We start from the raw sequence: 14,011 nt of genomic DNA on the forward strand, positions 1-14,011 counted from the left end.
AGCCTCGAAGTCGGACGAAAATGCTCTCTGAAGATAGTAAGCTATGACAAACTAGTCTTCTGACTAGAAACTTAGGTTTTCAAATACTTTAACGCTACGACTCTCTCCTCACTCGACACCCACGTCTGCTCCGACCAAGAAACTCGGTGAAGTGCGCAGATGATAATCAGCGTGCGCCTCACCTGGACTGTAGCGGAAACTAGATGGAAGACTAGACCACTGGGCTGAACGCGCTTCCGGCCGCCATCTTAGAGTGCCGAATTTGCATCAGCCCAGACCAAGAACCCTGCGTTAACGTTATTCTCTTCTTCCACGACCTAGTGTGCATCACAGTTGACACTTGAGGCGCGAGGGTCCTGACATACAGTGAATGAGTGTGTTTCGATAAACTAATACAAGTAGATACAACTATTTAAAGGTGAATATCTTTGTTTAGTAAGAAGAGTAAAAAATAGCCAAGAACAATTTGTGGTGGAGGGTTCAGATCCAACAATATTGACTGATTTTTGTCAAAGAGAATGTTATTGCAATGGAGGTGGAAATATTTTCCCTTGAGAATTTATTTCATTAGGAAGTAGAACAATTAAGTCAAGTAAGAATCCTTTTCCAAATAGAATGGGAAGTTTTATGGCGTGGTGGTTGGGTGGCTTTATTGTATAGAACCATTGCCCCTCTCTATGTTGCTATAGTTGGTAGAAGCAAAATGACGGCTGAAATCATCAATGGATGCATATGGTTGGCCTAAAACCACCTCATTTTTGTATATATGTATGTTTTGGTTTATGATTTTATTAATTTAATGAAGCTGGCGAGACTGCTGAATCACTCTCAAGGCCTGCTCTAACAGGATGATAATTTGCTTAACTTAATCAGAAGTTATAAGGTTACAGGGTGTTAGGAATTACCATCTTTTGCTTGGTATTACCCTAGAATTTTGTGTCTTCATTTGATGAACCTATTTTTAATGGTCATAGCACTCTGCACACTTGATTCCTGCTAACCAGTGGTAAGGTGCTTGTCTAAACATGTTAGAATTGGAATACACCTAATAGGCACAATTTGTTTCTAAGTCCCTACTAATGATGTAACCTATACCCAGATCCTGTAAATTCAATGCTAATTGTGGGCTTCAGCACTTATTGTGCCACCCACTAAACTAGCACTGTTGTGGAGTTTTAAACTACCATTTTAACCTGGCAAAATAAACACTTTTAATACGTCTAGGTCAACCTCGAGACAACCCCTAAATAGTCATAGGGAAGTTTGCATGGTATTTAAAAAGTAGGGCATGTATACTTAACATGTCCTGTCAGTGAAGACACTCCAACATAATTTTTAACTGTGGGAAGGCTGGCTCTCTTACAGGAAAACACTAGGTTGCACTGCAAACATGTAGTGCTTAATTTTGGTTTGCAAAAACAACAATTGATGGACGGAATGTTGCACAATGGAAAAACATTCAACCCCAACATGAATATGGGACCCCCTCTATACATATTTATCAGGTCAGGGAAAGAGAGGAACACAAATATGACATGCATGAATATTCCCTCACGACCTAAACACTTTTGAAAATAACAATTTTTATACTTTGACAATTATTTTGACACAGGGTGACAGCATTAATTATTTCATATAACATTTTTATTATTTTTTATGTATGAAACATTTTCATCTATTTTTCTTTTTTTACTTTCTAATTCAACCCCAGTCACAGATCTGGGTTTAATCCATCGTTATTTTGCTCACCACACCACCCCAGTTCAGACATGGCCATATGCAAATGAGTCTTGACCCTATGCCTTATGGGAACAGTCCAGCCCGAACTGCCAAGCATTGTCTTCCCTGGACCGGAATCAAGCATACTTGGACCGGTTTCTGGCAATCAGCCATCATCAGCCAGGATAGCTTCATTCCCGTGGCAAGGAGAGCACAGGACTCACGTCTGAGCACACCTGTCACAATCGGGGTGACAAATGCAAAAACAACAATTGATGGACTGAATGTTGCACAATGGCAAAACATTCACCCCTAGTCACAGATCTGGGTTTAATCCATTGTTATTTTGGTCACAACACCACCCCAGTTCACACATGGCAATATGTTATTCAGTCTTCACCCTGTGCCTCATGGGAACAGTCCATCCGGAACTACCAAGCCATGTCTTTCCTGGACCGGAATCAAGCATCATAGGACCGGTTTCTGGCTATCAGCCTTCATCAGCCAGGATAGCTTGATTCCAGTGGCATGGAGAGCACGGGAATCACGTTTAGCCCGTACTACTTGGGACCACAGTATGGGGTTGTTGTGATCATAACATAAGGTTTTCCCGTTATCATAGCCACACTTATGGATGGACTATGGGAGCTTAACCAAACAAAGGAAGGTTCTGCCATGGAAGATTTAGGGAAAGAGTAGTACTGTGGATAGTTGACAACACAACTTGCAGGACGTGCTGCAAAAATGGGTAGTGTCAACCATGGAAACATTTACTCCATTGGTTAGAGAGTGGTCAGGGTTTTACCCAACCCACAGGTTGGCACCGGGCATAAATGTGGCATTCTCAGTACTTCTTATCTTCTCTGAAGTGTACTTAACACTGTCTCTCTACTCAAATGAAGTGCTCAATGCACACTTGGACCCAGATTTACTAAGGTATTGCACCAGGGTTGCATCACTTATTTTGTGCAGTCTTGAAGTAAAATCCCTTTTGGGATTTAGAAAGCTATGCAAATCATAATTTGCGTGGCTTTATAAAATAAAAAAATAAGTAATGCAATATAGCGCTGCCTTGCATTACCTTTATGTCAAGAAGGCGTTACATGGGAGGTGATTGAGAGTTCCATTACCTTCACCCATGCATTTTAATACAAACCAACAGAATTGTAAACATGGTTTTGCGCCAATAGGCTGGCAAAACAAGGAAAAATATAATTACGTCTCCTCATTATTTCTTCTTTGCATGTGTGCTGCATTTTGCCTCAAAGGATAGTTTTTATGCACTAAGGTATGCTTTCCTGCAAACAAAATATTGTCCACAGCGCAGGCACCCTTACGTTATGACAGAAAAGTATCTGCGTTGGCACTAAGCAGCCACAAGTGACTCAGCGACAGGAGTGATTAGACTGCACCATATCTTTGAAAAATATGGCGCTGTTCTGCTCTCTCTCTTTCAAGCAACACAGCACAGAAACTTCACTTGCTCTGCTGTGTTGTGTCAAAAATGTAATTAGTGCCAAGAAATCAAATCAATTAGAACATCTCCCTCAAAAATATTCAAAATAATACTCTCTGCAATATTGGTTTGCAAAGATGGCACAGTCAGTTAATGGTCATTAAGTCCATCTTTTCAATTAAGAGAAATGTACTTTTTTTTAATACAGATTGGTTTAAGAGTTCACTTTCCCCTCTTCTTATACATTTCTTCACACCATTCTAGTATTTTACATGTGCCAATTTTTCGCACAGCATTATGCATTAATAAACATCCTTATTGAGTAATCTTTATATGCCGGAACCCATTAGTTATGAGAACTGACAACTATGCTTATGGAAAAAGCAAAACGAAAAATATTAGCTAAGAGGTTCTAGCTTTTTCAGAATTATTTTGTCAGAAAATTAGCTCTCTGTATTTCGCTCACTATTACATCAGTTTTTCAGAATAATTCTCCTCAGTGAGTTGTTTATCTTCGTGGCAATGCAGACTAAATGAAGCGCCTATTCTTTTTTATAAGAATTGAGCACTTCACTAGGGAATCATTAGTGTAAATTTGCTCTTTATATCAGTTGCCTTAAATACCCCCTTGCTGTAGGTTTCTAGAAACCCAACCGCTGCATTTTTTAGATTGCGTATGCTTGGCAACAAACCTCCATTTATAACTCATAATGTGAAAAACAATCGACTGCAAATTAATATGTTTGTCTTTGCAAAGTGCATGAAATATAATATGTTGAAATGCCTCAAAGCAGACTAGTTGGACCGGGGTGCCCCGTGGCCATTTAGATCTCCCCTCAATCTTCACAGAAGATATTATAAATATAGCCTTTATGTTGTTTCTCCAAAAGGAAAAAAAAATCTATATTATATTGAACACAATTTAAGTGAACCTAGTTCAAAGGCTTGCAATAGAGGAGCTTCCCTTGGTGCTGGAAAAATGGCTTGATGCTGGGCAGACCTGGGGTCACGGTAGGAAGGGGACATGACATGACAGGCAAGACCTCTGTGTTTCAAATGTCACATATCAGCCTTTAAATGACAATCAGCAGCTTTCAAACAATGCATTAGCTAGAGCTGCAAGGCGCTGCGATCAATATTTAATGAAGATATGACACTTATTTATAATACAGGAGCACTGTGAACGCAGAGAACCACAGAACAAAGAAGGGAAATTAATATAATTATATATGAAATGTACAGACGAAACTGTCATGCTTGGATGCACCTCAGAAGCCAGAAATAAACGTGACTTGCGCCAAATAAATCTGTGAGTATGGGAGATTGCACTAGCGGTATAAGAAGGAAAATGTGGAACTGAAGAATTATAAAATCTGTACTAAAAATAAGGGACCAATTCACAAAGATTTGGTTGAGTTGACTACCTATTGTTTTACACCTGGTTTACTCCTGAGTTAACAGTAGTAAGTAATGGGTATTGCAGTGGGAGTTCAGCCTCAAAACCCATTGCTTTTTGATGCTGCTTCCTATTCACAAGGGTGGCGTAAATATGGGGCAGCGCCAAAAATGAAACCAGGGAAAACCTGGTCCTAACCTGGTGCAGCAAGAAGAAATTATTAATTTCTCCGTCTTTTTGCTGTTTCTATGTGTGCTGCATTATGCAGCACACATTGAAAGAGCAAATCGCCAGTAATGATTGTTCATGTGCAGGAAGGTGTCCCTGCATACAAACAATCATTAGAAAATGACGAGTTGCAGGGGGGCGTGGCTTGGCTGCCGCGCAAGATGGCCGGCTAGTTGCGGAGCTCCGCCGCACTGGAACGCTTCTCTACAGCTCTCCTGATGTGACGGGCACGGTTTTCATCGCGGAGCAGCGGTTTCTACACCGGAACTATCGGTGAGCACCCGGGTCCTCTCTGTTTCCCGGACAGTGCCGTTTTCCGACTGCAATTCGCGATGTTCATATCGCGCACCTCACGGCCGCCATTTCGCAGCCTGCCTCACCGGCGCTCTTCACGCTCTTCTCGCCTGATAAGACTCGGTCTTAGCGAGTAGCTGCATTTTGGATGTAACGTCTTGGGTGAGCACCACGATATTATTGCCTATACTCCCACTATTTTTTCATTATCATTTTTTACCTCATGAACAGCTGGTTACTCAGGGGGCCGCCATTTTGACTGCGCAGCATTGAACCTTCGTACTCTCCCTCACATGTATGAAACAACACACAAGTTTACGCCTACAATGTCTGTTTCTTGTGTAGGGGGCTCGATGTTTACCTGCCTGCTGCATGTTCTCGACTGAAAGGTTGTTAGTGTGCGCCCTTCCTGAGTACTACATGAAGCTCTTCACGGAGTGCCTTTCGCAGTTCCTGTAATGAGTCTCTGCGCCATGATTTGTACGGTCCTACCACTTTGAGGATATTCCTGTCACTTCTATTAGTGGAACCTGTCGCCCCTACATTTTCTTCGATTTCAGAGTGTAAAGCGGCACTTGTCATCTCTTCGCCTTCTGTTCCTCTAATACAACGTGCTGCTTTCCCTGCTAGACTGTGGTGTGCTTCTTTCTGGATCCAGCGGTCCATTCCCAACGGCTCATTGGTTATAGTTGGACCCATGGACTTGTCCTTACTTCCTACTGCCACCTCTTCGCCACAGGGGTTTTACTTGTCTACCTTTGCCAGTTCTTTTTTCATCGTTTTTCATCTCCTATGGTGAATCTGCGCAACCCTAAGTTTGTGTTCCGTCCTTCTAAGACTCCTACGGCGCCTTCTTCATCCTTGGGTGCCTCCTCACCACTTGTCAACATGGCGACATCCTCCTCTCAACGTTCTTCTTCTGCTCATTCCTCGTCATCCAGAACACCACCTTCTGAATCATCCAGTAAAAGACTGAAACAGAACTCTCCTCCACCAGATTCTCCTCCTTCACCTTCCATGGCATTAATTCTGGAGGAGATTCGTGCGTTGCGTCCCTTCATTGAAGAAACGAGCAGAGACATGCAACATCTGAAGGACAAATGGGAGGTTATGGACACTCGCATCTCTTCCATTGAGCAACAACTTCCGGAGGTCCACTCCAATTCACAGCGTATAGACTCTCTGGAAAAGACTGTTTTATCTCTACAACGCCACACAGAGGATTTGGAAAATCGAAATAGGAGGAACAACCTTCGCCTTTATGGTCTACAAGAAACTCTTGAGGGTGATGATCCAGTCACTTTCTTCACCTCTTTTCTTCCGAAATTAGTGGATTTACCGCCTTCCACGTCCATCAGCATTCAGAGGGCACACAGACTGGGTCCCCGTTCCTCCACGTCTACGAAACCTCGAGGAGTTATCATCCTCTTTTTGAAGTACACTGACTTGTTATCCATTCTCTCTGCAGCCAGGACCAAACGTCAATTATCCTGGCAAGGTCACCGTATCTTCATTTCTCAGGATGTTTCTAATGTCACTGCTGCTAGGCGTAAAGAATTCCTAGCTCTTCGGCCTTCATTGCGTTCTCTTGGTGCCCGATATGGATTGTTCCATCCTTGTACCTTCAAAGTCACGCATCAAAACAAATCTTGGTCTTTCCAGGATCCTGGAGAACTCCGTAATTTCCTTCTTCTGCATAACAACGATGGAATGGACTCCTCACCCTCAGCTAGTGGCTGATTATAGTGCTTTTGGTTTTTGGTCACCTGTGATGGTTCTACAGTTGTAATGTTTTTCATAGCTCTTTCTCATTGCAGCTTCTCGTTCGTTCTTGATTCCACTTCCTTTTTGTCTTCTGTGCTCCCTTACTGTTGTTGACCATGTTTTCTATTACTTCTCTGGTGTTTAACCCATGTAACTTCCTTTTTTTTTTTTTTTTTTCCTTGTCTCCTTTTTTACAGATGTGTCTTGGATATTCCCTTCACTGTGCTCTCCACCCTTGTTCTGTTGTGACGTTCCGGTGCGGTCATGCCTCTGTTCCTGGTCTCCCTGTCTTGTTACGCAGCACCACTTCCCCGCCTCCCTTTCTGTATTTCCCCCTTCAGGTATGTTCTCTGCAGACATCCTTTTGGATTTGTTCTGTCTTCTATGCATTTTCTCTTTTCTCTTTTCATCTCTTTGCTCTACCTCTTCGTCCTATCTTCTGTTATTCCCCCCCTTTTTCCTTTTTCTCATCCTCCCACCTATTTTTCATCCTACTCCTTTACTAGTTGAAATGATTCTTATGTTTTTTACTTCACCTTATTACATGTACAGTATATTTCTGCACCTGTTGTTTTTGAACAGTTTTTTGAGTTTTCATATTTAAAGTTGTTTCATGGAATGTGAAAGGATTTAATCACCCTATTAAGCGGCAGAGAGTACTTTCCCATCTCTCCTCTTATAATCCTGATATTGTCCTTATCCAAGAAACCCACCTTTCTGACGCTGAATCTGTGAAACTTAAAAGACTTTGGGTAGGAAATGTTTTCTTTTCACCTGCTTCTCAGAAAACAAATGGTGTTGCTATCCTAGTTCACAAACGTCACAAATGTAAGGTACTACTTGAGGAGAGAGATGAAGAGGGACGCTGGGTTTTGGTTAAATTACTTATCAATCTTATCCCGATCACTTTGTTGAATGTTTATGGTCCTACATGCTTTGATTCTTCCTTTTGGCCCTCGATCACAGCAAAATGTATCCAATACAAGGATGATTCCTTTGTATTGGGTGGAGATTGCAACCAGATTGTTGACCCCTTTTTAGACCGCAAATCCTCTGTTCGTTTCACACCTCACACACCCCACAAGCAGTTCCTTGATACCATTTCTCAAGTTCATCTCATAGACTCCTGGAGACTCACACATCCTGACTCCTTAGATTTTTCATTTTTCTCTCCTCCACACGCTTCATTCTCCCGCCTAGATTATATTTTCCTCTCTTCCTCCTTGTCTCAAAACCTTCTTTCCTCTTCTATTGAACCTATTGTTATTTCTGAACATGCTCCTATTATTACTGTCTTTGATCTTCTTCCTCCTACTCCTAAATCTTCTCGCTGGCGTTTTAACTCCTCTCTTCTCACTGACCCTCTTTTTTCTTCCTCCTTTCGTTCTTTCACCTCAGAATTTTTTCAGATCAACTCCACCCCTGACATTCCTTTGCATCTCCTTTGGGACTCTTTTAAAGCCACAGCCCGTGGTTTCATTATAGACTTTGTCTCCAAAAAAAAGAAAGCATTCCTTCAAAAACGCAAGGTCGCCCTAACACACATAAAGTCACTGGAACACCAATTTTACACCTCCTCTTCTCATCAGATGTCTCCTGACCTTCTTCGTTCTAAAATTGCCTTTAACAAACTCACTACAGATTCAGCCTCTTCCTATCTTCTCCGAAGTAGTGCTCGTTACTATGGTGGACGTAACAAATCAGGTAAACTCCTTGCTAACTATCTTAAATCACGGAAAGAACGTACTCTTATTGACTCTATTTATTCACCTTCTAACACTCTTTTACATACTGACAAAGACATTTTGGAACAATTTCACTCTTTTTACAAATCTTTGTATACGCCTGAGCATCCTCCTACTCCGGATCTGCTTCAGTCCTATTTCGAACGTTTACCTACTCCTGATACTTCCCAGCTTGACTTTTCTGCTCTTGATTCTGACCTTAGCCTCTCTGAATTATCCACTGCGTTGCTGTCCCTCACCAAAGGTAAGACCCCCGGCCCGATGGTTTCCCGGTTGAATTTTATCTCCATTTTTCCGACATTCTTTTACCTCATCTTCTCCTTCTCTTTCACTCCTTTTGTTCCACCGGCCTGGCTCAAGGTTCCTTCCAGGACGCTACTATTTGCCTCATCCCTAAGGATGGTCGTGATCCCAAATTTTGCAAAAATTACCGACCAATTTCTTTGGTCAATGTGGACTATAAACTGTTTGCTAAACTTCTCGCTCTCCGTCTGGATCCCCTTTTACCACACCTCATAGGGAAAGAACAATGCGGTTTTGTTAAAGGTCGTCTCACTTCGGACAATTCCAGACTTTTCCTCAATGTCCTTAGTAAAGCCTCCTCCCTATCTATTCCTTTGGCGGCATCTCAGTTGATGCCGAAAAGGCTTTCGACCGCGTTGATTGGTCTTTCTTGATTGCCTCGTTGAAGTGGCATGGTTTTGGCCCGAAATTTATTTCCTATGTTTCCTTAATCTATTCTATGCCCAAAGCATCTGTTTTAGTCAATGGTCAACTTACTTCCCCTTTTGTACTTCAACGCGGTGTCCGCCAAGGTTGTCCTCTTTCCCCCCTTTTGTTCATTCTGGCTCTTGAACCCTTTTTGACCTCCATTCGTAATAACCCTTCTATCTTTGGATTTCCATATGGGCCCCATCAACTTAAACTATCTGCATATGCGGATGACATCCTTTTATTTATTTCTGACCCTGCTACCTCCGTTCCCTCCTTACTAGCCGAATTTGAATCCTTCTCTTTGGTCTCTGGATATAAAATAAATTCGGATAAGACGGAGATTCTCCCCTTAAATAAATTCTGCCTCCCACATTTCTTTTCTTCCACTGGTTTTGCTTGGAATAGTAAACACATAAAATATCTTGGTGTTCTCTTTTCCAATTCCATTTCATCTTCGGTTCGGCTTAATATGAATGCAGTTATTTCTAGGATAGACGCCCTGCTTTCTTCTTGGAATCCCCTTTTCCTCTCGTGGTGGGGACGTCTTGACTCCATTAAAATGATGGTTGCCCCTATTTTAATTTATCTACTCGCCATGCTCCCGGTCCTTATTCCGGCCCTGTATTTTCGTCGTATTGACTCCATCTTGTCCAAGTTCCTCTGGAAACAGAAAAAAGCACGATTGTCACTCTCCTCCCTTCGTAAACCCAAATCTAATGGTGGCGTTAATTTTCCGGATTTCCGTCTCTACCATAAATCCTTTTCTCTCCGTCAAGCTTCTCGCTGGTTGTCACAAGACATTTCCCTTTTTTCACCTCTTTGGCTATCTGTTGAACGCGACCTCTTACTCCCATATTCGTTCCAGGAAGCTCTCCACTTTACCGCTAAAGCTCCGTGTCTTATCTCCCCTTTATTTAGACACACTTCCTCCCTTTTACGACCATTGATTTCAGCTGCCCCTATTTCTCGTGAATCCTTTTTGTTATTACCCTTATGGTATAATTCCCTCATTCTCATACGCAACAGACCTATTGCCTGGTCTACTTGGAGGTCGAAGGGTATAATCTGGGTACATCATCTTTTCGATGGTTTATCTCCTCGCTCCTTTCCTCAATTTCAATCCTTCTTCCATTGCCCTACCTCCTTTGCAAAGAAATACTTCCTTCTAATGGAAACGGTTCTTGACCGATACTATTCTCTGGATTCAGCCATCCCTCCCTCGTCATCCTCCTCTCTACTTACACTTCTATCCAACGTTCCTAAGGCTTCTCTTATTTATAGATATTTCTCTGCTCCTGATCCTGCTCGCCCCAAATCCAAATTGGAACTCTCTTGGGAAACTGATCTCAATTCCACATGGCCAATTTGTCTTTGGGATAAAATCTGGGCAAAGTCTCTGAAGACTTCCCGTAATGCCTCTCTTACTCAATCGCTCTTTTTCTTCTATCATAGACTTTACTTTTCTCCACTCTCCCTGTTTCGCTTTCTATCCTCTTCTACTGCTAATTGCTGGACCTGCAATGCTACCAATGCAGACTCCTTTCATCTTTTCTTTCTCTGTCCTTCCGTTCGCCTTTTCTGGCTACAGGTGTGGAATCGTATTTCTCATGTCTTTCATTTCTCTGTCCCTTTCTCAGCCTCCTTAGTATTTCTAGGCAGTCTGTCTGACTCCCTTGATCTCCCTTCGCACTCACGAGGTCTCCTCGATCTCATGCTTGCCCTTGCCCTCCAACACATTTCTTCTAATTGGAAGTCCCTGAATAAACTATCCATAATCTGTTGGTGGAACTTGCTTTGTCACTCACATAGGCTCGACGTTGCCTTTGCCACCTCATGTAAACCCTCTCGTAACGTTGATTTATACTGGTTACCTCTCACTCTCCATTTGGATCAAGCTGCCAAGAAGAAACCCTCTCCGTTCTCATCTGCCAATTTTAAACCCCCTTGAATATTTGTACTCCTCCTTACCGATACATTCCTCAATGTTTCACTTATGCTGTTTTATTAGCTTTATGCTTCACTTATTTACTGCCTTTAGACCGTATATTTGCAGTTCTTGGTGCTTTTACTGTACTGTTCTTGTGCTTGTTGCTTATCATTATTGCAATTTTTGCATTTTTGCCTTATCTAATGGTTTTTCCTTACTCCCCCCTTCCCCCCCCCTTCCCGTCCTCAACGAAAATGTAAAATGCTTTGTTCCTTACTTATGACATTAGCTTTCTTCTGATTCTCTCCTCATACCTCCTCCTCTTCCTTTATTATGCTGATGTCACCTTGTTGTATTGCTTATTTATTCTCAATAAAGCTTTCAAACATAAAAAAAAAAGAAAATGACGAGTTGCATTTTCTATATGTGCTGCATTCTGCAGCACACATAGAAGCTACAAATCTCCATTATTGATTGTTTATGTGCAGGAAGGGACACCTTCCTGCACATTAACACTCATTCTCTGCAGCACAGTCACCCTTGTGGCATGGTGCAAGGGTGCCTGCGTTGGCACGAGGCAGCTAAATTTAGCACTAGTTCAAAGGGAAACCAGAGGTGCACCGCATTCTTGTAAATACAGCGCATCCCTGTGTTTTGAAACAGTCAGAGTGCGGCGTTAACACCATGCTCCAACAGTACCTTACAGTTCATTAGTAAGTCAGAGTAATACAATTATAAGTCAGAGAAACATTTTTAGGTTTTGCCTGGCGAAAAGATGCGCTCTGCGCATCTTTTTCGCGCAGGCGAAAACCTGATGAGAACTGTAGTGTGGCTTGGGTCGGCCCTCGTCATTCATTGGCTGGCTCCATAAATGGAGCCTAGCCATTGGACGAGGGGCCTGTCCGTCAATGCCGGACCAGATTCGGGGGCGTTCCCGAGATTCTTTGGCTTTTGCCGACGTCACGCGACGTCCGCCGAAAGCCGGGAACGCCCCCGAATCTGTTCCGGCATTGCCGGCACCCGCCTTCCTGCTCCGGTGTCTCCCGCCGTCCGTGTCCTCTCCCGCCCCCCTCCCCCCGTCCCTCTCGTGTTTCCGAGCTCCGACGGCCCTGAAAATCTTGTTCGAAAAGTGCCGTTTGGTGGCCAGCTCAGTCTGCTCCCGGGAGCAAAATCGACTTAGAGGAGTTGAAAACGCAGAAAGCAACCAGTGTTTTTTTCTGGCAGTTTTATATAGCATGAACTCGCCTCAAAAACATTAGAAATCTTTGGAGGAGCACCGGTTAAATTACACAAGGACGCAATCAGTTTGCCGTTTGTTTTTGGGTAGGGGGAGTTAAAGAGATTTGCCCAGAATAACAGGGTGGCGAGCCGACGCCGAGACTACAACCCGGTTCCAAAGCCCACCTTGCATGATTACAACAGCCACGGGCTTGCCGACGTGTGAGAAATGTCGCGCTCTTTGTAGCCTGTTATTACTACGTGTGAGGATACGGCAAAAATGTTCCATTTCTGTTTAAAACAATACAGCACATTTATTGAGAGGAGCAGTACCTTAAATTCACACGAACATTCCACACATGCCAAAACAGGCCACACCGAAAACGACCGCATGTGGTAAACTTCAAAGTAATAAAATCTGTTCAAACACACGTCAGATGTTGATAATTAATGAAAATAATGCATACACATCTGACAGAATTTTGTTCAAAAACCGTGCGTCTCAAAAGGGCACCAACCATAAAACAGTGACCGTTCGTTTCCAATGAATTCCAACAAATCCATGACGTTTTAATTTGTATATATAACATGGCCCGTTTGACAGATAAGACTCCTAAATCCGTGTGTTTCCTAGGGACACAAACCTTGCCACCACCTGCAGCACCCACGGGGAGCCCACGGCACACAATCGAAGGGAGAGATGAATAAAAGGTGCACGCCTTTTATTTCCCCGTCGGTAGAGAGCACGTTCAAACAGAGGCACGCATCGATGTTATTAATTATTGGGAAAAATCGACGATGTATTTTTTCAGTTTCACTGACAGAAATGGAATATTATATATAAATTTACATTTCAAGGAAGTACACATTTCGGAACTCGACACGTCCATATTTCAGAGCCCCACCCCTATAGATATATCTATTTTTGTGGAACACAAATACAGTTTCATATACACCTTTGGTGTCCGGATACACATATTAATGCCTCTCTCAATAATTCTAGAAATATTCGTTCTGTCAAGGAATTGTTTTACTGCCCTCCTGCAAACCCCTGCCTTTAGAAGATTATATGCAAGTACACCTTCGTCTCAAAAAGAGAAATATTTTGATAACATTCCTTTCTTCCGGCTGGAGCGCCACGTTTAATGCACGCTAATCGCCTTGGAAGCTCGTGGGACTGTTAAACACTTTTTTTGTCTGGGAAATATATCCGCTATTTAAGAGGAAGTGACAGGGAAAGGTTAGTGAACATTGGCTCCTGGCGAGGCTAGGTTTTGATACCTAAAAATACAAATATCCAGAGTTAAAGGAAGACTTGTCGGTCGGGTAGGGTGTTTCCTCAGCAGGGACTCGTGGATAAGGTATGCTGGGTGTTTTCCAGGGGAAAGTGCGCCAAGGAAAACAACAGTCAGGATAACAAAAGCGCGGAGTTGAGCCCCCCCATAGCGCCCCACACACGAGGATCTCACGCCTCACTGCTGGATATGTCACCTTTTTATTCTATGAACACTGTTCCTGCCCCAACCCACCTTTCCCGTGTCTTGGGGTTA

The sequence above is a fragment of the Lissotriton helveticus genome, chromosome 4_1, assembly GCF_964261635.1.
Source record: "Lissotriton helveticus chromosome 4_1, aLisHel1.1, whole genome shotgun sequence".
NCBI classification, from domain to species: Eukaryota; Metazoa; Chordata; class Amphibia; order Caudata; family Salamandridae; genus Lissotriton; species Lissotriton helveticus.